At 45.2% G+C, this 26,512-nt stretch overlaps 1 protein-coding gene across 12 annotated transcripts in view; it reads right to left on the minus strand.

The window, feature by feature from the left end:
* Nucleotides 1-26,512, minus strand: part of PPFIBP1 (PPFIA binding protein 1) — a 121,981-nt gene that overhangs the window by 57,095 nt on the left and 38,374 nt on the right. For all 12 annotated transcript variants that reach the window (XM_074872210.1, XM_074872206.1, XM_074872207.1 and 9 more), the window contains exon 2: nt 26,269-26,344. The gene's annotated coding sequence lies outside the window, so the exon portion shown is untranslated. The remainder of the gene's footprint in view (nt 1-26,268; nt 26,345-26,512) is intronic.

The raw sequence follows: 26,512 nt of genomic DNA on the forward strand, positions 1-26,512 counted from the left end.
AAAAATCTCAATTGGGGCTTGTTTCGAGCTGTAGAGAGTAAAGAAAGAACCCCCAAGAGCAGGCTGTTAGGCAGAGCAGTCTACCACAAAAACACAGTGAAAAAGCCAACAAATGGCAGTCATCTCTTACAGGTATGGTAGAGGGAGAGAACCTGTTCCACAGCAAAAGTAAGACACCAAATTTCACCTTGCTGTCAAAATAAATGTCCCTGCATTCTTGGTCCTACACGCACGAGTCGACCGAGATGTCTGAAGCATCTTCTGGATTCATTCCTCTCGCCTTTCAACGCTGAAACAACACATCTTAGCAATTAATTTTACAAGGTAAAGCTCTATTTCATTAAGAGAAATGCCATTTCAGACACATTATCATATCTATTTGTGCTTTTTCTGGCTGGCCAGAAGAGCAACACAAACACACAGACTTATTTGCAAAATACATTTCAATCATAAATAAAACGGGCTTCAAATTAATTCAGTCTAAATCTCTGGCACAATTTCTCATGGGATGTTTTGAAGATACTCAACTATAGTGCCACCAGATAGTAGCATTTTAACACTTAATAATGAATATATTCAGCTAATTTACACTGGGAGTCATTAACATTTCTTTTAACATAAAAAACCTGCTCCATTTCATACCTTCCAGGCCTGAAAGAAAAAGCTAAAAAAGAAAATGGATCCTTGTTGAATATATTGCTCTGCTGTTCTGCAAGCCAAGAACAAATGAAATTTAAAAAGTAAAATAGGAAATGCTGGAAATACCTTAATGGGAATAATGCAGAGAAGTATCTTAGCATGAGGCAGGGACAGGAAACTAGTTGGGTCTCAAACATGCTCAGAGTTGTGTAATCCAGACATCCCCCCCCTTCCTCGAGGACAGGCAGCTGCCTCTGCCAGGGCCCCCCCCCCCCACCTGGCACCCCCGGGGACACCTCCCCGGCAGCTCCTGCAAGAGCAGGCACCCACCCGTGCTCCTCTGCCCTGCAAGGGCTAAACAGCCGTTACACACAGACTGAAGCATGGAGGCCTGGTGAGACCAGTCACATCGTGCGGCTGGTCCTTCCACGCACCAGTGCCCTGCTTCGGGAGGACGGCTGTGAGGAGCCCTGTCCCTGAAGCGGGAACCCAGTGGGACCAGGCTCAGGGCCCCAGCAGCCTGCAGGCTCAGCGCCCTCCAAGACCCCAACGCTCAACTGTGCATAAAGGATAAACGTTATTATGAATAAAAACCAACCCGAATGTTGGCAACGGTTTACTTAAACTGATAATGTCTATTTATTTTTATATATATAAATAAATTTCTTCTTGAACTCTCCTCAGTGACATCAAGGCAGTACTTGTTCTCATATTACACAGGACTACAAAAACCCAACAAACGTCCCTTTGTTCCCTAACTCTAGATCCTTTCTTTGTTCCCTGAATTTCATTATTTCTTTATTATACAACAAACATTATTTATTTCCTTTAACTGAAAAAAATGAATGGAAGCACACTGAGGCTGAAAGCCTATCCCACAGTATGTAAGAAATCTCTTCAGATAATAGTTATTAAGCCATAGAAAAGACTTTAAAGTATTTTAAGAGCATAAAGCACAAAAGTCCTTCCAAGATATAACTATTTATACCTGAGAAAAACTTACCTCAAATCACACAACTTTTTTCACCAACCAGCTAAGTCGCATTCTGCACTTTGCCTTAAAATTTGTTAAACACATTAGTCATGATGCAAAAGCTAAGCCTTGACAAGATAAGCATCCTTCAGATACTTTGACAGAGATATATACAGAGCAAACAGTTTATATAAACACCCGAAGTCTCTGAGTCAAGGTTTATGTCTTAGATTCATATCCAATTACAAAACAAACCATTTATTTTGGTCTGCAGTACTGAAATCATTCTGGTTGCTTATCTCTGCTACCCTACTCTCCAGCAGCTTGTTGGTTTGGGTTTTTTTGTCATCGAAAGGAATTTTAAAAACACAGCAGGTTGACAGGTTATGTTTTGTGCTGCACAAGTGAGCTCTGTGATGGCTGGATGACACGGAGGCAGCCAGAGCAGCAGTACCTTACCTGCAAAGCAGCCGAGTAACGCAAATACCTGTCTGCAAACGCTCTTCAGACTCCTTTCACTGTTTACTCACAAGCAACCCAAGGTCAAATGGAGGCTTGCAGATATACTTCACTTGGGGCTGTTCATGTTTTACTGGTTAACTATTAAGTAAATGCCTTCTGCTACTCATCTTGGAGAGTTTAAGAAATCAATGTTATTTTCTCACATGTTTTGCTTGGATCCACTGATTAGAAAAACAATTGAGATATTCATTGCTCACTTCAAGATGGCTAAAGCAAGCAAGGAAATGCCTCACATTCCCCAGCAACACGTTATTGACACGCTGTGGCCACACTAAAGAGGCGCTGTTGGGTAAGAGTCCAAAAGGTAGTTGTTCAAAATGCCTTACGAACCATCAAATCCTGCACACAGACCCATGTTTAGATCCGATTTCATAGCTTGTGCCGCTTCCTTTTAATGGGCTGGATCCAAAGACCAAATTCACAAACTTCCAAATCTGAAAGTATTCGGCTTTGGATTTTGGACCTCCAGGTCTAGGAGTTTCTAGATCCACAGTTTCAATGTTGTCACTACACAAAGCAAAAGTAGAGGGCACCTATCATCAAAAGCCCAGAAAGTAAATAAAATATATTTAGCTTGAACAGTATTTTCGTATGTTTAACCACCAACTACTTGTAAAGAACAACAGAAAACCCAATACTTCATAATACCACAGCATCAACTGTCACATGGGGAAAATTTTCATACATAAAGTCCCAGCATTACATCCTTACCCTTCTGTCTGCCTCCAATTTTGTTAACATTTATTTTTCCAGGAGGACTATGTAAGAGAGTGTGATTATCTGAAGTATATGTCTTATGTTTGAGAATACTTCAGTGATATCTGAGAACTTAAGGTTGGCAGCACAACAACTGCACCACTGCACCATCAACAATCCCCTGATACAGCATGATTGTCCATCTCTTTCTTCTTGGCAATTTAAAAATTAAGCAGGGCAAAAATCAACATGGTTGAGGACTTTTTTTTTTTATGTAATAGGATGGGACTGAATTTTAAAGAGAAAAATATAAGGGGGGGAAGTGAAAAATAAGAAATTGTAGGCCAATTTTCACTCTGGTTTTGTCTTGCTCACGTTAAAAACATTCGGACTTCTGCATTTCCTTTTCTCCTAAACTAATGTCCTTTGCCAATAGCTCATGCTGGAGCTTTGCCAACAGCTTATGTTTAGGTAGTACACTTGGGAATCTGAGAGTCTACACCAAGAAAACCTGCTGTACGCAGCATGTGACCTTAATCACTATTAAAAATGGACTGTCCACCTTTAAGATTCTTGGAATATCAGATGTAGGCACTGTGCCTTTCGAAACACAGACCTCAAATTTTGCATTAGTTCTCAGCTTTGAAAAGGCCCAAGCAGTTCATGTGCAAAACACATCCTGAAACTGGCATGTTTGTTCTCATCAATGATAAAACAAAGGTGAATGTAGTCACCTTCATGTTTCGACAGCTGCCACGTGTGCTAGCCCGCTGCCAGGTGGGGTCCCGCAGAGCAATGCAGGACCCAGCTGCAGCACGGGGAGATGGCTCTTGGCCAGGGAGCGCGGCGTGGCCAGGACACTCTTCTCCCTTCCCTTGGGACCATCTTCCCTCTCCTCTGGGGGACAGCTTGCCTTTGCTGCCCCAGCTCCAGAGCTGCTCATTTAAGCCAGGGGTGAAGAAGAGGCACTCGCAGCCGTGGCTTTTTCCCAGGGCAGCCCCAAAATGCTGCCACGCAGAGGGGGCTCACCCAGCACTGCCCATCGCACTCTTCCTCTCGACCGGCTTCTGTCCCCGATGTCCCTTCCCAGGACACAACTTCCAGTCCCTAGGACAACACAGCCCTGAGTCCGATAACCAGACATTTCCATAATGCTGGAGTAAGTAAAGCTTTTTTATTTTTTTTTCAGCCAGGGGGCAGAGCACTGTTGATTTTGTCTAGTTTTTTTTAACAGCAAAGTTTCATTGCCAAGAGATGAAGGACAAAAGCCGTGTGCTCTCAGCTGGAGGAAAGGGCACTTCTCTTCTGAATGCTGCACTGATGAGCAGCAAGCAAACAAATCCCCCCAAAAACCCCTATTATCACAGTGCAACTTTAAGGTGCATATGCTGTCCTCACTGCTGTCTAATGCTCACCCTTGCTCAGCTGGGGAGCTGTGCCCTGCCTACCCTCGGGCCAGCCTTGCTTCTCAGAACAAAGGCTGTTTTGCAGCTAGGACACAGAAACCAGCTCTCTTGCTGCCCAGTCCTTTTCCATGAAAGCCCACAGCTGGTTCTTCAGAGTAAGAGGTGTTGCCTTCTCCATCCCATCTCAACCTCTCCTCCTCTCGTCAGACTGACACCTCCTCACCATCCCTTGCAGAAAGGTTTTCATGCCCTGGTGCCCTCTGGCCTCCGGCATCACCCAAGGCTAAAAAACTCAGTGGAGCAGCAGCTGAGCTGTGCGTGGGGCTCAGAGGAGGAGCTCACAAGAGAAAGATGTCAGTGCTAGGGGAATGGGAACAGTGCTGGGGCAGGCTGGAGGGCTACACAGAAAATACTGTCATGGGCTACGGGTGATGCTGAAGGGTAGGAGGGTTTTCACCAGCAAGGAGGAATGAGGCAACAGGTCAGCATCAAGCCAGAGCTGTGACCTCTGCACAAACAGAGCATGAAACAAACTTGGTCCTAGCCCTACTGTCTTCCCTTTCTTCTGCAGCGGGAAGAGAAGCAAATCTGGGAGGAAAGGAGGTGGCAGAGGAAAAGGTGACTTCCTTCTGCTTCTTCTTCAGCAAGAGAGAAAGATGTAGTGATGGAAGCGAGCAGCCACTCTCCATCCCATGGCCAAGTCTCTGTGAATAAGTAGGAGTGGGAAATACCCCACCCATTACCCATGGCCCCATCAGTAAGGCAAGCAGAAAGTGCCAGCTTTACAACAGAGGAAGACACAGCTCACAAGATGAAGAAAAATCTCAGCGATCAGAAACTTAAGACATACTTGCATCAATGCATGTTTCATGCCCAACTGGGGACAGAATTGCAGGTGCTACAAACCTGCATACATTTCTGTGGGTTAACAAGGTTACTGAGACTGAGTTTACTTGCTACAGATGATCTGCTAAATGTGAAACATTTTTTTTTTATTATGTATGTTCCATTAGATACAGCAATAAACTGTGGTTTATTACTGACCTTGCTAACAGTAGGCTGCCCTTAGTAGACAGGGCTATAGTGCACTAAAATGGCGGATAACTTTTTAAGAGCAGCGCAAGAAAGTTTAAAATCCAGCTGCAGTAGTACAGTGTGAACAGACCTATAAACCACCTGGTTTGTGTGCCCGGAGCAGTCTAACCCCAGCAAGGGGCTGCAAAGCCTTCTCAGGCAACAGGGTCAGCAGTGGGTGGGTTAGCACACACTACCCCATGCTGCCCAGGCCAGCCACGCCATGATCCAAGTCAATGAGTCTGGAGCAAACTTAGGTGTGGCTAAATCATACAACAACAACAATGCAGAAATACTGCCCTGTGCAAGACCTGAACTGCCCCTCTCCCTTATTAAGTATCTGCAACATGTTTAAGCCAGTCTACAACTCTGATACACCAGTCAGGTTTACAGACTCTGATGGAAAGCCAGTTTTACATAATAAACCTTGCAATATCCAATTTCTCCCAAAACTTGAGATCTTAGAGAGAAGTAATTCCACTAGGATCTTAGTTTTCATTAAGAAAGAAAAAAATATTATTGAGCCACATGCTTGCTGAAGGAAGTCTGATGTGATCTGAGAATATCCTGAAAGTTTGAATACAGGAAGCCCCTTATTTGCCATGTAATACTGTAAGGCATAGAAGGGATGTGGATGGGGGAAGAACAATCACCTGACTTTTTTTTTTTTTTTTTTTTTTTAAGTCTTCAATAGAGGAAAGAAAAAAACAGCTTAGGCTGCTTAACTGTTTCCCTTCCCTTAAGCTACAGATGTAGTTAAAGCTTCAAAAACAATTCAAGTCATTTAATACTATTTTAATTAAAAGTTGTTTTCATAACATAAAAAGACCAAAAGTAACCTCACTGCTGTTTCATAGTTGTACGGGGAAAAAGTGGTTCGTGTGTAACTTCATAGTTTTCTACCTTTCTGAAGCCCCAGTGTAACAGAAGATAGCAAGGATGGAACGATACAAGTAGGATTTAAAGCTCTGCCTAGCCCATGGTTTATACACATCCAATTAGCTCCTCCTGCACACCCACCCACCCACCCTTGAGCTCTGGGAACTGCTAATGTAATTCCTGCAGTTAAAAACTTCGATGCCAGAATCCTTGTTTGCCAAAAGCAAAAACAACAGCCAGCACAGCTGGGCGTGTTTTTACAGGAGTGGATGCCCAGCTGTAAAGAAGCTCAGATCCAAGATCTGAACTGTCCCAACATTCAAGATATTTATTAGAAATCTGTATTCAGCACCCCATTGCCTCCCAAGGACCACCGTGGCCCTACTTCAGCAGAGCAGTCAATGCAAATCAGAAGTTCTGGAGCTTAACACACTGCGGTTTTATTGGCCATATCCAGGGGCCTCTCCGGGACATGGGGTAACAGCCCGAACAAGTCTCACGCTGCAGCAGCATCACACTCTGGTTTCCCCATCACAGACTATGTTAACTTCTTACTGTGCCATGGACATTGGCAACACAGACAGGTGAGTGAGGGACTGCTCGCCTGCCACGATGTGAAATCAAAACTAGTACAGAACAGTTCAGTGTATGCCAACCGACAACACTCAGTGTTTTGGATGAATTAATGGCCCTTTGAATTTCCATTAAAATGTTCCTCGGAATACATAATCTCAAGATAACACTTCAAAAACCTTGAGGGATCAAATACACTTCTAATGTTACATTTCTTTGAAGTACTTTCCCTTTGTATTTCAACAACACTTCAAAGTTTTCCTACTTACATACAAATCAGGTTAGACATCTGATGCTAAAGGAAGCAGATATTAAAAGTGTTTCTTTCACACTTACCCCCCACCCCACCCGAAGGCTGGGAAAGAGACTTGTAGAAAGGTACATATTAACTGTACACAGATTTTCACTATACCAGTTGATCAGGAAAGAGATCATGTATCAAAGGTCAAACAGAACCAGGGTACAGCCCCAGTCCCACCTGCAGCTGAAGATCCTGGTCCCAATGAGCAGCACAGGTTTAACCTGCAGGATGCAAATAGTCTTGCTGACATTGAGAGAGATCAATGGAAGTGCCCAGTTGTCCTGGTTTTGGCTGGGGTAGAGCTAGGGTGGTTTTTTTTCATTCTTAGTAACTAGAATAGTTGTGTTTTGGATTCAGTAGGGGATTTGATATGAGAAGAATGTTGATAATGTACTGATGTTTTTCATTGTTGCTAAGAAATCAAAGAATTTTCAACTTCTCATATCCTGCTAGTGCACAAGTATGCAAGAAGCTGGGAGGGAGAGCAGCCAAAACAACAGACCCAAGTTGGCCAATGGAGTATTCCATATCATCTAATATCAAGCTCAGTATATAGATAAGCGTGGATCAGGAAGCTCACTCTGGCTTTTGGGATTGTGGTTTCACAATCACAATGTGGATTCTCTCTTCCTTGGGACTACAAGCCAGGAACGGGCTGGACATTGGTCAGCAGGTGGTGAGCAATCACATTGTGCGTTACCTGTTGGTATTTTCTATTATTACTATTATTATTATTGATATTAATTTTATTTCAATATTAAATTGTTTTTATCTCAACCTACAATTCTCCTTACCCTTACCCCTCCAACTCTCCCCCCCATTCCCAGGGGTGGGGGAGTGTGAGCGAGCAGCTGCGTGGTGTTTGGCTGCCAGCTGGGTTTAAGCCACAACACCAGTCCACGAAGGCCACTGGAAGGAGGAGGCTGTTCATGGGAAAAACAAAGGTCCACTTGTACCATCGAAGTAAGGTGATCATCTTCAATGGTTTTCTTCAGAGACAAGGGGGAGAACTCCACAGGACTCCCAAAACATCATCAATGTTGCCAGTGAACGGGGAAGGGTGTAGATGGCAAGATGGACTGAAATATAACCAGGTTTTTGTGCCTTGACCAAGGACTTTGGCAGACCAGCTGAAAAAAGAAGTTGTCCTCACTGTCTATTACCATTCCAAAAACCCCACCAAACCCAACCATAAGTAAACAAACCATGATACTTTCTCATTATCACCATGAACTAACAGCTTTCTCAGCAACTATGTGAACACCTGGGGCCAAATCCTTCATGGTATACATGGAGACCCCAGGAATTACCTGGATGTAAGTCTTGCTTGTTCTCAGGCACTAAGGAAGTTTTAAAAGGTTGATACTTGCTTCATATATAATAGATCTATAAAAATAATTATTTATTTTAAAACTACTGCCCATGTATTTCCCTTTGTTAAGGCTGACTATTTTTCATGTGCCTACTGAGCCATGACTGGAGGGACTGTTTCCGGAGAGTTATATTTAGCTCTGAAGCACTGCAGATTTTGTTTCCCTGGCTAAAGTTAGGATGGGATCCTCCCTTAGAGGAGGATCTTACTCTTAGTCTGTTGAACAGAAAGAAAACAGTGAGATAGCCTAGTCTGGGCTTGCAGAAGACACTGGTGATGCCAAGGCCCCAACTACAATGATCCTGCTGAGCAAAAACGGAAAAGTAAACCCAAAACTAGCAAGAATGTTTACTTTACATGTATAATAGACCTACAGCTTTAGCCCTGTTTAGGAAAAGAAACATTGCTTATTTCAGGATGTAAATCATCATATATCTTCATACAGGGGTCCTGTCATAGTACAGCTCCTCTCAGGGACAGCTCATCATTTATTTCCTACTATACAGTAACAGCCTGCAGCAGCAGCATTTAAGCAGCTATGCAAGGCTGCCTCTTCAGTCACCAGACAGGAACGGGTGCAGCTCTCGATCACAAGTGTGCTGAACTGCTCACAGAAGGGTCCGCCACTGCTCCCCTCCCTCCAGCAGCATTACAAATCCCCATGGTAATCACCCTTACAGCACAGAACTGCCACTTACGGAGACAGATTCGTCTACTTCTGGTTTTTGCTGGTAAGATATAACTACCATGATATTTTACTTCATAGAGCTTCTGGTCTCATTAATGAACTCTTACTTTTGCAAATGAATTACCATACATCAATCAACATGAGTGTGCTCACTGCTGGTATACTACAGTTTTGTAATTACTGAAATAACTGAAATAACACTAATTAGCAGGTTTCTAGCAAAGTCCAAAAAACAAGACAAGAAAGTTTTCACTGCTTCAGTGCTACAACACAAGGACTTCCTAGGACAAACTTTTAAAGATCAGCCACTGCAACTGTGCACTCAAGTTTGCATAAGCCAGGTGCTCCTGCAATTCACTACACACTTCAACCGCTTTACCCAGGGAAACAGCCTTATACTTGATCGCTGAAGGTAAATCCTGTGTGCAAATAAGCTACAAGTCCAACGGGAAGCCCTGATGAAGCTTGTGGAAATCCACATTAGCTCAAGGAGCACTTGCATGTAACAAAGTACAAGATTAGTGCTGTTAAAGCCTCAAAAAATATATTGCCTTTATATTGCACTTCATTAAAAATAAACTCCCCCAACTGGAACATGCCTTACCTTAAAAAGTGACTGAAGGAAAGAAATTTAAAAGAAGGGTTTCCTTTTCATTTCCTGAGCACAAGATTTATTGCAATACAGTCTGAGTGGAAGATATGGATAGGTAATATTAAATACGAGTTTATTAGAAGTGCCTAAGTAGTGCTTTCCAAAATGGAACAATAACATGCTCTGCACAACTACTCCTGCTGTTACAGACCTTACCCAGAAGATTATCTTTTGATCTCCCAACTTTTCCAACTCCATTTTTCAAGCTAAAGAATCTTTGACAGAAGCCCAACACCTTGATGTTGTGAGGCGAGAGAAAGGGAAAACACCCAGAATAACTCTCCATTCTATGAAGAAAACATTCAAAAAGCATTGTCCACATGGCAGATCCTTGAGAAAGCTGTGGTCTACTCATTTTTCATCAATTCTTGATAAATTTTTGGAATAAAGTTCATCTGGCCATATATTTAACAATGCAGAAGAGCAATCATTACTCCAGTTTATCTAAATTCTGGTTCAACATCCAACATTAAAATAAAAGGTTTCACAAGTACATTCAGAAAAAAAAGAGAAAAAAAAAAAAGAAAAAACCACCAGGAACAGGTATCTCTGTGTGGTAACAACCAGATCTCTGGCAGTGGAGGTATCTGAGTCATCTATAGTTGGCCTTTGGGATTTGGACTTTGCTCTTTTTTAAAACTTCTCCCAGTTCCAAATAGCAAGGCTCTTGTTTCCTGCAAATGTCTCAAGGAACATAAATGCATTCAGGCCTCGTAGTATTTTCATGAAATATCAGTTCCTGCTTCTCTACTTGACTTGCAGGCAAAATCTGCCACTTTAAGGAGATAATCTTAAGCAGCTTTCTGAGAAATGTCAAGAATACTAAATTGCCGTTTCTGTGCTCTGTTTCAGGTTTTTTTTCCTCTCCTAATATTCTATTTAAATTGTCTTTAAACAGAAAGTGGAGCACTATCCAAGATGAACTAGTGTGAAGCGATGTGCTATATTTTACAGACTGCAAGACCTGAATCAGTACTGTCAGCTAATTAAAAAAAGTAAGGGTTTAATTCCCCGTGTTACATTATTGTGTCTAAAAAAAGACTTAGGAAAATAACATGAACAGGACAACTATTAAATGTCATCCCATTTTTCTAAACTGAGGCTCAGTTACCAACGAAACAAATGCTGATGCTCAGCCACGCTTCTGACACTTTAGTACCTGTTTCGAAGCTTCCGCAAACCTAATGTTACTCGGGCAAAAGCTGCTTATGATTTATGGAAATGTCTTCATTTAAGAAGAAACCTTAACTCACTGTTGCTACACTGCAACACCAACTCTGTCCTCAGCGCTGGAGAGCATTCCCAGTTGGCCCTCTTCCAACTCCGCACAGCTGAGGATGGACCCTGGGATAAACCCTGTGTCCTGTGTTGATGCTGCAGGAGGTTCTCAGGGCAGCAGTGGTCTCACTGGGAGAAGATACCACCAGCGTTTGGGAGGTTTCTTTGCAAAGACTGACTGTCCGTGGTCCCTTACAGCTTATAACTGGGCAGGTCTAGACTGCCTAAGCTGCCTACACTGCCTAACTACCAAACCAGGAGGAAAAAGAGCCAGAGCATGTCCAGGTATCTGAAACAGGGGACCCAGCAGTGGAAGGGCAAGGTCAACATCGAAGAGGTGACCTTCCATGGAGGGAAGTGATTTAAGGATGAGTGTGTACTCGGCAGGGAAGAGACAGGTCTGAGTAAGGTACCTAGGACACCCCAGCACCTCATGCCCCAAAGGCAGCCTCCAGAGTACATTGGTAAGGAAGCCAATCTGATCTGACCACGTGCCTGAGGGCCTCGGGAGGAGACATTTAGCACTGGCCCTACAGTGAGTGACCAGCAAGGGGACCTGTGCCCAGACAGCAGCGCCCCAGCAGTCAGGGGAAGGAGGGAAACCAACAGATCCCGGCATAGAGGGCTCCTTTAGGCCTGAAACCAGTACTGGGAAGCCATGGCCAGACAGCTATGATTTTCCTTCCAGCTAGAGGAAACATTTTGACATGGTCGCAGGTGAGTTCCCACACCACAGGCACTCCTCAGGCTGGACTCGGCAACACCCCTGGTTGCTGAGACCACCTGCTCTGTCCTCACACGACACCTCACACTGAGGCAGCCTGGCCCAAGGCTCTCCTGGTACTACAGCAGTGCGGTCCAAGGCAGGAAACTTCCATCTTAGGTGAGGACAGCAATTTTGAACATCTACACAGCAATCTGCCAACTCAAAAGATGCTACGAAAAATACATTATTTTCTCAATTCTGGCTGCAAACTCAAGAGAGCTAACATGACTGAAGACAAATGTAAAGATGAAGTAAACTGGGTGTTAAGTCAAAAGAAACAGCTTAGCTAAAACATTTGCCCTGAAGGGCTTAGGTCAAAAGTTGCTCACCTGAGCTGAAACTTCTGTTACTCTGGTCTTCGGGGCTATCTTAACAGGCTAGCCTACCTGAATAGAGCACACGTGAGTAGAGCACCTGCGCAAAATTCTCACCAGTGGGAACTTCTCACCAGCAGGGAAAAAGCCAGCGCTCCATGTGGAAATAGCATCCAGGAGTCTCAAGTGCAGCTCCACACTGCTACTAAGGCCACACTTAGTGCAGATGGATATTCAACTTGCAACTGAGCAATTGATAGTCTTGATTATTTACAAGATAAACTTGTCTGCAGATCTCAAGCAATTCATCTTCAAATCATTTAGAACTGGGCACAGTATGGCGGAGGGGAGAATCAAGGGTTATTTCCCACTAACGCTAGAAAATAATGCAGTGCTCTTCTGAAGTAAGAAAATATCAAGTAACAATAAAAAGAGAGAAACACACCCGCCACGCATGCATGCCAAAACACACATGGCACCACAAGGACGTCTCCAGTATCTCTGCAACAACAGCCTGTTCCTTGGAGGTTTCTTGTCCAAGACCTATGACCCAGCCTGGTGCTCCTTTGCTGGCAAGATCTGACAAGATCCCAAGAAGCTGGTGTGGCTGCAGGCCAGCGACCTCGTGTTGTGCCGTGCTCCAAAGAGCCACATGCAAATGCCTAATGAGAGTAACATGACTACACACATTTCCTCTCCTGTTGTAACACCAGCAAGGCTCCAAACTTGTTCTAGATAATACAGCAGATAGCAGCTCGGCCGTATCTCAGTGCTCCATGGTGTGGATCACAGCATTCACTACAGCTGTCATAATACACTGTAAATTATACACAGCACACACCCTTAATAATATAAACCTCACGACTGTCTACATATTTTGTGGTAGCAGAAATTAACAGACGTTGACAACTAATCAGATAGTAGAAGCACTAAAGGAGACAGAGGTAGTCTGTTTGTTGTGTACATGCATGATTTCTTGCCATCATAACTGACTACACTAATAGTTTCTTCTGACATAGCAATGTTGTTGGGCTTCTTTTTCCCATTCTCCCAACAGGCTGCTACTTCAGTTGCTCAGAGCAGTGCTGCCCCTACCTTTAGTGACAGGGGATTATCACTGGCTGACAACACCCCACTGAACATGGAAGCATACCTTAATACCACACCCATGCACCAAGAAACCCCTTGGCATGCCTGGACATGTGATGAGTGCTTGCAGGAACTACCCAGAGCACCCGATACCACTTTGTGGGGGCTGTGCACAACACTCCTCCTACTTCTCTGCCCAGAGCACTGCAGCAGACCTGGCAGAGGTCCTGGGAATATGAACACAGCTGCAAAGAAGGTCTCTAAATAAAATAAGGAGATAGGCTATAAAGGAGCAGGAACATGCAAGTGAGGGCAAGGTTAGCTACTCTAGATAGTCACAGGATGCAAAGGTATCAGCTTCCAACAGTGTCCAAAACTGCAAAGGAAGCAATAAACAGTAGCAAACTGTTGTACTGAGAACAACCAGAAGCAGAGGGAGGAAAGGAAAGGAAAAGCAGCGATAACGGAAATCCATGCCAAGATCTTGGACGGAAAAACACCAAACCCACAAAGGGGCCTCTGCGAGTGCTTGCAAGCTGGCAATTGCAGACTGCCTTTGCTCCGTTGTCAGACTATTCTGGGGCTGAAACACTGACAGTCAACAAGGTTCTCCCCCACATAGCCAGAAATATGGCAGAAAGTGGCATCCCCCACCTACTGGATTTTCACCTCCTGTTGGGAGCCGGGGGTCAGATACAAAGGGGACCAGAGCTGCCATCAGCTCAGTTTTGGTTTTCCCAGCAATGCTGCAGCACCTGATGGGATGCATAACCCTATTTTCTGTCCACACACGGACAGAGATGGCTGTTCACTGCCCAGGTGGCAGAACACCACAGCTGCTTTACCACTGCCATCGCCTGGTAGACCTCAGGCAGAACACCACCCAAGGCACGTCAAGCCTCCACTGCTGGGTATCAAGCCAAGAGGACAAACCAGCCAAAACGCCCCTGGCGCTGAGCCTTGTGAGCACAGCCAGGACTGGGTGCCCAGTCCCACAAAAAGTTGAACTTTCCAAATATTTTGAACAGCTCCTTATCAGCAAAGGAGCTTTACACCAGCTCAGCGTTTCACAGTGTTTATAATCTGGTCCTCTTAAATTGGATTGACAACCTCGCTGAACCACAGCCCGAAATAGACACAGTCTCTCTGTCAGCACAGGATCTTTTCAGCAAGACCCACCCAGCCTGAGATCAGCAAGTTGCGTAAGCCCACATTTGATCACAGCCATGCTCCTAATGGCACCGAAGTCAATGGTACTGAGAACATGTTTAACACTGGCTGCCTGTTTGACTAAGTGACCAAAACAGGACCTCATAATACAGATCCTGCCAGCTTTGTGCAACCTGTGTGTGCTTTCAGTAATAGCAGCCTCTGTTATAAGGTCCACAGTAGAATACCAGCTCTCCTCATCTTGGCTGACTTCAGTCCATCAGCTGCCAGACATGACCTCTGCCACAAACCGAACACAAGCAAGATCCTGACCACTGTGGCTACAGTCTTCGTTCCTCCTTCCTTCTCCACTTAGAGGCACTATCAGCGCACAGTTACTGTGGCAGGGGGTGATGGTGTTGGGGCCCAAGGGAAACGCTGAAGTTACAAAACTCAGATCAAGTCTGCAGCAAAGACATGCTCTCCTCCAATACGGATCTTGCTCCAGATCACCTTGGTTCAGCCTGACACCACCATCACACAGAAAAGCAACTTCTTTACCAAGATGTTTCTAGGTAATATTTGCTTAAGGTTGCATAGAACCACTGTGACCCATAAGCTTAACTGCAAACAAGAGAACAAAACAAAAAATACTCAGTGAATCAGGGCAAACAAGGGCTGTTCTATCATATGAGAGGGTTCACAGAATGGGAAAACAGGCTGTGGAAGGGAACAAGCCGGGGAAAGCCTTCACCAAAACAACTGGGAGTCTGGAAGGAAGCTCACCCATGTGCCCAGCACAGCGGCAGCAACTTCACTAAAAGTTAACAGCCTTTGCCACTCATGGTGAGTAGGAAAACACTGGCCACTCGGTCATCAACCTGCAGGGACAGTCTTACAATATTAGGTTCATTAGTTTATCACGTACTGATTATTAGCTATTGATGCTTATACGATTGCGAGGATGATGCTTCAGCTAGCTTGGAGGTGTTGCCAAGGTTAAGTCAGCCTATGCCCTGCATCAAAACTGCTTCCATAAAGAAAAAACGATGGGTCACTGTCATAGGAGACTCCCTTCTGAAGGGCACAGAAAGCCCAAAATGCAGACTGGACCCACTTCCTAGGTAAGTCTGCTGCCTCCCCAGGGCCCAGGTTAAAGATGTGAAGAGAAAGCTTCCTACTCTGGTACGGCCCTCAGATTCTTATCCACTATTGATTTTTCAGGTAGGCAGCAATGACGTTGCAACAAGAAGTCTGAGCGCAATCGAGAGACTTCAGGGCCTTGGGACAACTGGTTAAGGGATCAGGAGCACAAGTAGTGTTCTCTTCCATCCTTCCAGTTGCAGAGAATGATGAGGGAAGAAACAGGAAGAGCCAGCAGATCAATACCTGGCTCCAAGCCTGGTGTCACTAGCAGAATTTTGGGTTTTTTGATCATGGGTCGGTTTAGATGACACCAGGCCTGCAGGCAACAGATGGGGTACACCTGACTCCAAGGGGAAAACCTTCACACAGGAGCTAGCAGGGCTCACTGAAAGAGCTTTAAACTAGATTTGAGGGAGGAAAGGAATAAACACCAGGCTCACCAGAGATAAGCCTAGGGGCAGCACGTCAATGTTTGTGGGTCGGTGTGCTCACGAGGTCCTTTGGTCTGCCGTCTCAGTGGAGATAGGGGATGGAGATCCATGCAGCAGCAAAGATGCAAGGGTTATTGATGTGTTAGAAATGACAGAAGCACCTCAGAATGGTCACATAGGAATTAGGGCTTCTCCCCCCAAAAAGGTGGTGGCACCAATAGCCCAACTGAAGTGCATCTACACCAAGGCACACAGCATGGGCAACAAACAGGAGGAGCTGGAAGCTGCTGAGCAGCAGGAAAATGATGATATATAGTTGCCATCATGGAAACATGGTCAGGATGACTCGCACAACTGTGCTGCAGCAGATGGCTACAAACTCTTCAGAAGGGATAGGCAAGGAAGGAGAGGTGGTGGGGTAGCCCTGTATGTTATGGAGTGTTTTGATTGTCTAGAGCTTAACAATGGTGATAACAGGGTCAAGTGTTTATGTGTAAGAATCAAGGAGAAGGCTAACCAAGGCAGATATCATGGTGGGAGTCTGTTACAGACCACCCAACCAGGATGAAGAGGCAGACAAAATAGTCTATAAGCAGATGGGAGAAGCCTCACGATTGCCAGCCCTTGTTCTTGTGGGGGACTTCAAGTTACCAGATGTCTGCTGGAAATACAATACAGGGGAGAGCAAACAGTCTAGGAGGTTCCTGGAGTGTGTGGAAGAGAACTTCCTGACACTGCTGGTGAGGGAGCCAACTAGGGAAGGAGCCACACTGGACCTAGTGTTTGCGAACACAGAAGGATTTGTGGGTGATGCGATGGTTGGAGGCCATCTCGGGTATAGTGATCACAGAAAGGGTTGTCAAGCACTGGAACAGGCTGCCCAGGGAAATGGTTGAGTCACCATCCCCGGAGGTATTTAAAAGACATGTAGATGTGGTGCTTAGGGACATGGTTTAGTGGTGGACTTGGCAGGTTTGTGGTTGGACTTGATATTAAAGGTCTTTTCCAATCTAAACAATTCTATGATTCTGTAATTATTAGTTTCATTGTCATTATTTTAAATAAACAGCTGCTAAGGGCATGAGAAAAGAAACCCCCTCCAGGCATAGGATCATTGGCTTGGTTAAGCGAGGAAAGTGCTTCAGATATCTGAGCTCTTGGGTAATGCCACCTGCCACAGCAAGGATGATTCTGCTCCCAAAATGCACATCTTGTCCCTGTCAGTGTCACTCACTGCAGGTATCTGAGGAACAACTTCATCTCCCTCAAACCAGGGGTTTGGGGAGTGATAAGCCTGGGTCCCTACTGCTTTACATCCCTCGAATCAGTGCACACTGATCTGCTCGGGGGCGGGGGTGGGGGAGAAGAACAGGTGTCTCCCAACCTACCCCCTCGTTACACACCTCAGTACAGGTATACCAGAGGAGAATCAGGCCTTCAGGAAAAAACAAAGATAAAAGAAAATATGGCAATCATTGTGCTATCCTAATGAAACAGACTGAATTCTCTGGCCTTACCATTAAACACTAGATGATTCAATTGAACTCGATCTCCCCTCATGAGGCAAGGCTATTTCCTCTTCTGCTTTCTTACAGTAACTCAGATTTGCCTATGCCCTATTTTTGGTATCTAAATTAAGAATATTGCTCATAACCAGATTATATAGCATTTATTCTGAAGAGTAAGAGATACTGATACAGCTAAAAATTCAATATAAACACCCTGTGGATATAAGCCATGACATTTATATAGTGGATTAGTAAGCACTAAGAGGAATTTCTGATGTAGGGCACGTGACCCTCCCTTCATTTCAAAGGCAATTATTTTAATACCACGATTTCAAAATGTGACGTGTTCTTGAAAACACTTGCAGACAGACAGCTTTATCAAAAAAGCTTCCAAATCCTGAAAGGACAATTTCAGGTGCATCTCCAGTTTTGAGATAAGAGAACATCTGGGAAGGAGTGTATGGGCTGGCCAGCAGATAAGCAGGCTGAGACAAACATCAATTTTACACAGTATGGATCCCTTAGACAAACAGAAAGGCTCGGGGAGATTCAACACAGAGCTCCTGCTTCAGCCCATCTCTAGTTGAAACCAGCACCACTTGCGCTGCCAACACCGTCACTGCCAGTGGTGAACCGTGCCACCAGCAGAGCATCTCTCCATCCCCAGTCCCCACCCAGCAGGTTTCTGCAGCAGTCTCACCGCTCCGAGCAGCCCTTGCCTTTCACACCTTGTCACCTACTGCTTGATATTTTCCAGATACCTCAACCTGCAAGCTACTGCCATGTGAACTTCAGAGGGACAGCTTACAGCTTTAATCACAAAAGAGAACACAGCCAGGCTCCCCAGTGATCACTTATCAAACCTGATCAGCATCAACTCAGCCTTTCAAGAACAGGAGAAAGGGAGAACCAGCCAATTTATTGTAAGGAGAGCTGAAGGGATGACAACAGCTGGTTTTCCCATCAAGACCTTAAAAGTTCCCAGTGCTTTCTGACAGTGGTTTGATGCCCCAGGCTAAGAAAAGACCCATCCAAGCCCCTCTGGGCAAGAGCCATGGGCACACCTGGGCCATCGCCTCCCAGACCAAGGATGTCCCAGCCAGTTCCAAGGGAATATCCGTGCCTGCTGGCATCCTGTGCACCCCATGGCACAACACACCTTCCTCCTGAAGCAGCAGCTGAGGTGAGTTCCCTTAAATGTTGACTCATACCACTTAGTTTTGCAATCAAAGATCATCACCTGTCCTGCTAATCCTAGCCATTTCCCAAACCCCAGAGTCATGTTACTGTAGACATACTACACCAAGTAAAACTGTAAGAAAGGGTGCAACAAGTTGTCCAGCTATCATGCAAGGTTTGCACGTGAGGGTGTGGAGATATGGGTGGTTGGGCGGGCAGGTTTAACATGGAAGTTGCAAATTTAAGATCTTAAAAGACAAAAAATACTCTGTGTTCCCTTACGTTATTTCAGAACGGAATTTCTTAGTTACACTAGTAAAACCAGGGAGAGTAGCAATGAAGTTCACCATGGGGAACCGCACTGGTTCAGGTACCCACCCCAGTACCTGCCCCTGCCATGATCACCTTCTGGCTGCGATGTCCCCCTTCTTCCTTCCTTCCTTCCATTCAAGCTAATGTCCCCTCTCCCACCACCCTTCTCCCTCTCCTAATACTTTCCTACTCTCGAGTGCCTATGATGTTTGTGATTTGCAGTCAACCCCTAATACACGACAGCTTCTCCCTTCTCTTTGCTGCTTGCAAACACTTAGGAGGAAGCATGAAAAAAAAAAAAAAATTTAAAATCCCAAACAACCCTGCCCTCAGTTCTCATGCTTGGCATGACTGCAGCCGCAAACAGACAACGGCAGGAAAAGTCTTCAGCCCCACGGCTGCTGTGTTGGACCTTGGGGCGATGGTGCTCCACGAAGCAGCCACCACGCAGGGCCAACTCTCAAGGCTCTGCCAAGCAGAATGACATGCAATTCTCACACCTGAGAAGTTACCCAAGTTTTGGTGAATTTGCATTGGGGGGAAAAGGAGAAGGAAGAAGTATCCAGATAGTCAGGTACCTCCCTCCCTCTCTTAATTTCACATACCTAAGTAACACACAGAGATAGTAAAATATCTCCAAGAAGTTCCTTGGTAAGGGTATCAGCATGATCTGAGCAACTCGCCCTGAACACATTCTTGGAAGCACTCACAATTTTTGGATGCAATACCTCAAAAAAATTACAAAACACAAAATTAAAAAAAAATAAACACAACAAAACAGCCCAAGGCAAACATGCAGCTCCCCACACGCTGAGCTGCTGATGCTTTTAAGCAGCTAAAATCGAAGTCCAGTGAGAGAAGTTGTCAGATGACAAAGGAGAGACACAAAGACCTCACCACAAGAGCTCCCACCCTGCAAGTAAAGCATGAAAGCTTGCATACCAACTGCTCCGCACTTACTGCTTCGAAGTCCAGGTCCCAACCCAGCCCTGAGGGCTCCCCAAGCCCAGCAAGGGAAAAACATCCAGATTTGTGAAAAGCCACATTCAGCTCCTCAAGAAGTCAGCTGACAAGTAATCAGCAATTTGGGTATCATGAGAAACACTGGATGAAACCAGAGCCCTGTGAGCATGCCGTAGCTCACGACAGCTCTGCTCAACACTGGAGGGGAGCACATACAAATGAGGTATCAGCTATATAAGAGATTCAAAGGAAAAGAAGAAAAATACTGGCTGTGATACCTTCATGCTGCCGTTCCTCTCTCATCTAAGGCATCAAGGATATCTGTCCCACTCAGTAGAAACAGAAAACTAAATATAACATTGGAGTTAAATCTTGAGCCCCTAAAAAAGGCTCGGCAAAGTTCTGCATCCCCACATAGAGCGCATGGCTGAAGACAGCTGCTTTCTCCACCGCCTTCACTAGCAGGGCATGCCCAGAATAAAGCTGTGTTAAGTCATGCAAGACTTTTGCCAGAAAGTTTATCAAACAAGACATCTGAAGCCAGCCAGAAGGTGGCCAGGGAACCTCTGAGAACCTGTGGAAAAGCAGCCATGGGATTTTCCAAAGAAAGATGAAGAAATTCTTTGTGTGATTTCCGTGCTCCTCTGCACCAAGCCACTTTTCACCAAGCAGATTATCTGTCCTCCACAAGAGGACTAAACAGTTCTAATGCTGTCTAGTGCTGCAAAGCACCTTTGCAAAAGCCAAAATTCACGAAAAAATAAGTTCTAACTAACTTTGAACAAGTAGTCAATATTGTTACTGTGAACTTCCTCTGTAACAGAGCTCATAATTCCACAGCTCACTACTTACAGCACCCACCTTTTCTGTATGGCATGCCACACATTTGGGGGTCTTGTCAGTTAATTAAGCAGCTGTAAATCAAGCCCTATAGCCTAGTACAGTTGTATAAAATTATTTCTGCAAAATGAAGTAATCCCAGACGCCATTCTGAGCCAACAACTTCCACTACAGCCCGTGGTGGTGGTGGGGGAATCCTAGTGTGGCATGTGGTGGATGAAACAGGAAGGATTAGTTTCTATATATGCCATGTGTTACACAGTCCCTGTTTAGGATGGCTCACTTTTCCCATCTCAGTCTCAGATGGAAAACAAAATGGGGAAAATATTTCCAAATACTACAGAAAAGGTTTCCCCTGCTTCTGGTTCAAGGCGGAAGAGTAGGGAAGGAGCAGAGAGATCCCCCAGCAGGCAGTGATCGACACCCTCCCCAACAACCCTAACTCCATTTACACATTGCTTTGCCTTTGTAAACTCCAGACAATTCGTCACATACCTTCAACCACACACTGAGGAGTGACAACAACATCAGTAAGTTAGACAACTTATTTAAAAACAAACACCAAAAAGCACCACCACATGCATGTAACTAAATAGTTAACAAGGTTAGGCAAGATCATTAAAGAGAAACAGCTCTCCCAGTCCTTTTGTTTTCTTGCCTTTTTTTTCCCCCTCTAGTTTAAACAAGAGGTATGTTGCTCTTCTAGTACAAGTCAGGGAGCTAGGAACACAAGTTGATTTTGTTCCTCCTTTCACGGCCTAAGGTCACTTGACTTCTTGTTCTCTTTCCCCATCTGTAAAATGGGGCAAATAATGAGAAACCACTACACAGTGTTACAGGAATTACTAAATTCATAGCCGTATAGTTATTTGAAGATGCAAACAAAGTGCCAAGCATTATTACTAGATGATGAAATGATATATTTTCTCCCCCAAGCTATATAGAGGAAGAAAAAAGCCACGCAAACAGCCAACCGCATTCCTAATGAGATGCAATACTCAGAAAGTGGGACATCTTAAAACAGACTGGACAATCTTCTTCCAGCTCACGAAGATTATTCCCAATACATAAACCTCACAGGATTATAAATGGAAGAAAAGAAATGTATCATTTGACCAGGGTTCTGCAGACAAAACAAGCTCCTCTAAATAAACAGGCAAAATGTACATTCTTTGTCCTGAAGAGAGCAAAAAAAATTCTCAGAGAAGTAAGGCAAGAAATGAAATTAGATTTAAAAGCTTTGTGGGGGATGAATTTATGTTTTCTGAATATAAAGCAACTGTCAGGACTGGGAAAAGCTATTAAATAAAAAGGACTGAATGGAAGGCAGGGAAATGCAGTGTGCAAGAGAGGTCACATGTTAGATAAACAGGGTAGCATGCTAATTATTTACAGATAAATACAACTCCCTCTCTCTACAGAGATTTATGTATATTAAGAGAGCCACCATCAGTACTGTGGGTGAGCATAACGTCGTTAATATTAACATTATCCAAACCACATCACATAAAATGTGAAGAACAAAACTGTAATAACATACTGCTTTCTGCACACAGCAATATTGACTCTCAGAAGAAAGGAAGGGAGAAACAACCAGAAAAATCCTGCCTCCTTCCATCCCCGTCACTACCTGCCAGGGCAGCACTCTCCTTCCCCATCCCTTCCAGTTGGAGAGGATCATGGCTCAGCTGACAGTCTTACATGGGACAGGGGTTGTCATTCACACAAGAGAAATGTTAACTCAAAAATAAATAAATAGATCAGTGGTTTTAACTCTTACCGAGCCCAGCAGCAAGTCAGGTCAAAAACTGACCTTTGATCAGTAACCCCAGGTCATTTAATGCCCTAACACCACTCCAGCAACATACTGGGTTATGGCAGGGGGAGGTCTGGGCAAGGGGAAGGCACCACATTTCCTACAAACAAGGAATTTTACCTTGCACTGGACCCTTTGCTGTACAGCAGTCTTGGGTAACACGTCAACACAAAGGCAATACCCCCACTCTACACAGGCTGAAGCTGCGGCGGTGTGAGCTGCGCTGTGCCCCACACCTGCCCCGGCACACACACCACAACCCCCCTGCTCCAGCAGCCAGGCAGGAACCGGGCCGGGTGGCCTGGGGTCTCCCTGCACCCCAACCGAGGGCACTGTTACACCGCCAGTAAACACACAGGGCAGCCACAGGCTCTGGGGAAATGTTTTACATTATTACTATTTTGAGCACATTTTGGTTTAGCACAACTATTAAAAACCCAAGAAACTCTGTGTGTGGGCTGGACCCCTGCAGGACAAGTCATCAAGTGCTAATAAACGCAATAATGACACATACACAGAATTAGCCTTGTACTTCTTTCCCTCCCATATTCAACGTGACATTGGTGGGGGAACAACAAACTCTAATTTTTGCCTTTTGCATACAGGCACTGTAACAGGGTGGACTGGACATGTGCTATTTCAGTGCTGCATGTGCAGACTCTTGTCTCAGTTTTGTACACCCAGCCAATCTTCAGTCACCAAGCGCAGACTTTAACTCAAAGCAGTCCCAAGAACTGGTGGAGCAAGGTGAAGACCTACCTGAAAACCTGCACGGATTTTGCTAGGAAAGAGCAGCAGCCACACGAAGTATGACTGAATCTGGGTACATGGACATAGCCAAGGTCTCTGTGTCTTCATGGCACCACATTAAAGCAGTTCTGTCTTCTAAGGCTTATTTTAAAAGCCTTATTTAGCTTTTCTGGATTATTTATACACACTGACTTACTGTGGGCCATGGTTGGACTGTCAGCACCACGTTTAACATGGTGCTTGCTAGGGAGGGAACAACAGAATGGGAATCTGCGCTTCTATGGCTAAACAGAGGCAGCAGGAAGAGGCACCAAAACGCCACTTGAGACACATCAGCATATTCTGCATGGCATGATCGGAGCTCAGACAGCTGGACTGAACTTGAGGCAAAACACAAAGCCCGTATTCCTCCCCCTGGCTGAGAGCAGCAGACAGCAGCCCAAAACACAGCCCACTGCTCCTGTCAACACTGAGTCAGGCAGGGGAACTTCTTGTCATCTTGTTAGGAGAGGCTCTTATTTATTGGTTCAATGGTGAAAGCAAGCAGCAGCCGGAGAAATCAGATGCAGCTTTCTGGATCAATTGCTGAGGGCATTGGGTCTCAGCATGCCTCCCCATACCAGAAACACGCCAGCACCGGAGCTACAGCAAGGGAGGAAGGAGGACTGAGCATCTGCCACTACAGCCTAGGATGGACACAGACACACACCCCTTCCCAGGCGGAACAGTACAAGTGACAGGGAAAACAAAGCAGATGTAGGTCCCAAAACTTCTGCTGTTCCTGGAGAGGGGAAACCAGCAGAGCATCTGGAGAGCTAAGAGGTAGAAACTTCCAGAGAAGGCAAGACATTAGCACAGTGATGCCAGCAGACGGAAAGTCTCCAAACACACATCCAGCAGAACGTGGCTGCCAGCCAACATTGGACTTTTAATGATGTTTTTACAGCCATGACCAACTCAAATCCAGCTAGAGTGCAAGGCCAGATGGAGTGTAAATCCCAGCAACTCTGATAAGCAGCAATAAAACTGAAGAAATATAAGAAATGTAAATGGGAGACAATAGGTGATAACCAATCCTGGAACCAGTAGACCTCTGATTAAAAACCGCGGGAATAATTTGGCATGGGAGTTTGGGGTTCCTGACAAACAAGGAGCAACATCCACTTCTTTCCAGGTCCAGTGCAAGACCTCAGGCAGCCTGTGAATCCCAGAGAGCTCACACACAGTGATTTAGTGTGGGAAGGGTCAGAGATCCAAGAAGAGGTGCTCCAAAGGCTATGGCGAGGAAAAGGGAGCAAAAGAAGGGAAATAACATTTCAAATGAGACACCAGTCCTCACATACTGTGGGCCTGCAGGGAGTCTAGGGATGCAGGACACACTAGGGAGCAGCAAGGACCAAAGCCAGGACAGCCCCAAGCCCCTGGCAGCAGCACACCAGTGGTCCCCGGCAGCAGAGGGGGTGCTTGCTGCCCCTTCCAGACTCCAGTGACTGTCAGCAAACCTGTGGGTACAAGGCAAGCACCCCCTTGGGCTGCAGGCTCTTAAACACCTGAGGAACAGCAGCCACTGCTGACGGCATCAGCTGGCCCCAGGGCGGTGCAGGTAACTCAGGGCATGCAGGGGCACAGGAGAGGGATCCAGCCCATCTGCCACAAAGCGTAGACAAAAAGGCAAGTCCCAGCCAGAATGGAGTGGGGAGACACACATTATGAAGCACAAAGACAGCAGCAGAGAAGCCCAGTGCAGCTGTGGGGCAGAAGCTGACAGCTGATGTAGACAGACTTTCAGGGGCCCTGGACAGGTGAACAAATAAGTGACCAGATGTGCCTTCTGCAGATGTATCACAGGAAGGGAGGGATGCTTGCTTCTCCGGCAGGGCAACACCACACCTCAGAGAGGACGGTACAAACCGATACCGCACTTCTCAACCAGGGATAAGGCAAGGATGAGCAATTCAGAGGCGAGAGCAGCTGAAGGGCAGCAAGCTAAGACAAAGGATGCAGCATGCTAGGAGACACTGGTCTGGGCAAGCTGTTATACAGGGTAGGAAAGAGTGCAGCAGCGTGAGTCAGAAGGAGAGACCCAGCAAGCACCCAGGGCCTCAGCCATGGTGTTACAGGGCGAGCACATCCCAGCCGCGGGGTGTGTGGCTGAAGTGCAGATGCGGCAATTCCACCCAGCTCTCCAGCTGGAATTTAGGATGCTAAATCATGCTAGATCATACTGCAATATCCAAAACAAAGTAGATGAGGAATAACCATTCCCAAAACAAGACTACCAGCTCTGATGTGCACTAGGCTACTTGGATCAAATCAGTCTAGACCAAATGCAAAATGGCGCTCCTTGAAGTCAACTAAACTGGGCCATTACCAAGGGCCAGTGCAACAGATAGTTTATTTTGCCAAATGCATTTTTCACATAAACTTGCCCCAGTAATCTGAAAGCTCTTAGCAGTTTCTCTGCACATTGCCATAGACATGCTGAGTCAGATTAACTGTGCAGCTGCATCACACAGACACAGCAAGTCCAGTGGGCCTGGTACTGGAGCCCTGGCACTGCTGGAGCCCATCATATGCCACAGAACAGCTCCAGTGGTTGTTTCAGTTTTGTTTCTTAGATAATCAAAATACACTTCAATACTCTGCCACAGTCCATATGTTAATTCCAAATCCACTGTCTTTAAAATGTGGAAAGCCTCCCTGAATCTTAACAGCGGCTCAGACTGTGTTAGGGGATGGCTATCCTTTAAAATATACCAAATAAATGGATGCCTACACAAACAGAAGCAGCATGACATTCTTCTACAACTCCTGCTGGAAGCTGTGTATAGCATAATTTTAATGACATTTGAAGTGAAAGCCTAAAGGAGCTGTTGTGTAAGGTATCAAGCAAGAAAACCAGCAGATATGTAGATAATAGACATCAGCAATGCTGTGGGTTAGATTACTCACCCAGAGGAGCAGACTTAATGCTGATCTCCACTGTCACTCTTGAGCAAGCACTACTGATCCATATAAACTTCTGACACTGAAAAGAGAGAAATAAAGAATTTAATTAATCACTATGAAGTCCGAGGCGACTTAACAATGATATCTTATAAAAGTTTATGAAGTGACACAGGAAGTACAGTGGATGACATACATAACAGCATTTTTAAAAAGCCAATACCAAGAGACTGAAGAATGACAACTGATG

Source organism: Strix uralensis, chromosome 5 (genome assembly GCF_047716275.1).
Source record: "Strix uralensis isolate ZFMK-TIS-50842 chromosome 5, bStrUra1, whole genome shotgun sequence".
Taxonomy (NCBI): domain Eukaryota; kingdom Metazoa; phylum Chordata; class Aves; order Strigiformes; family Strigidae; genus Strix; species Strix uralensis.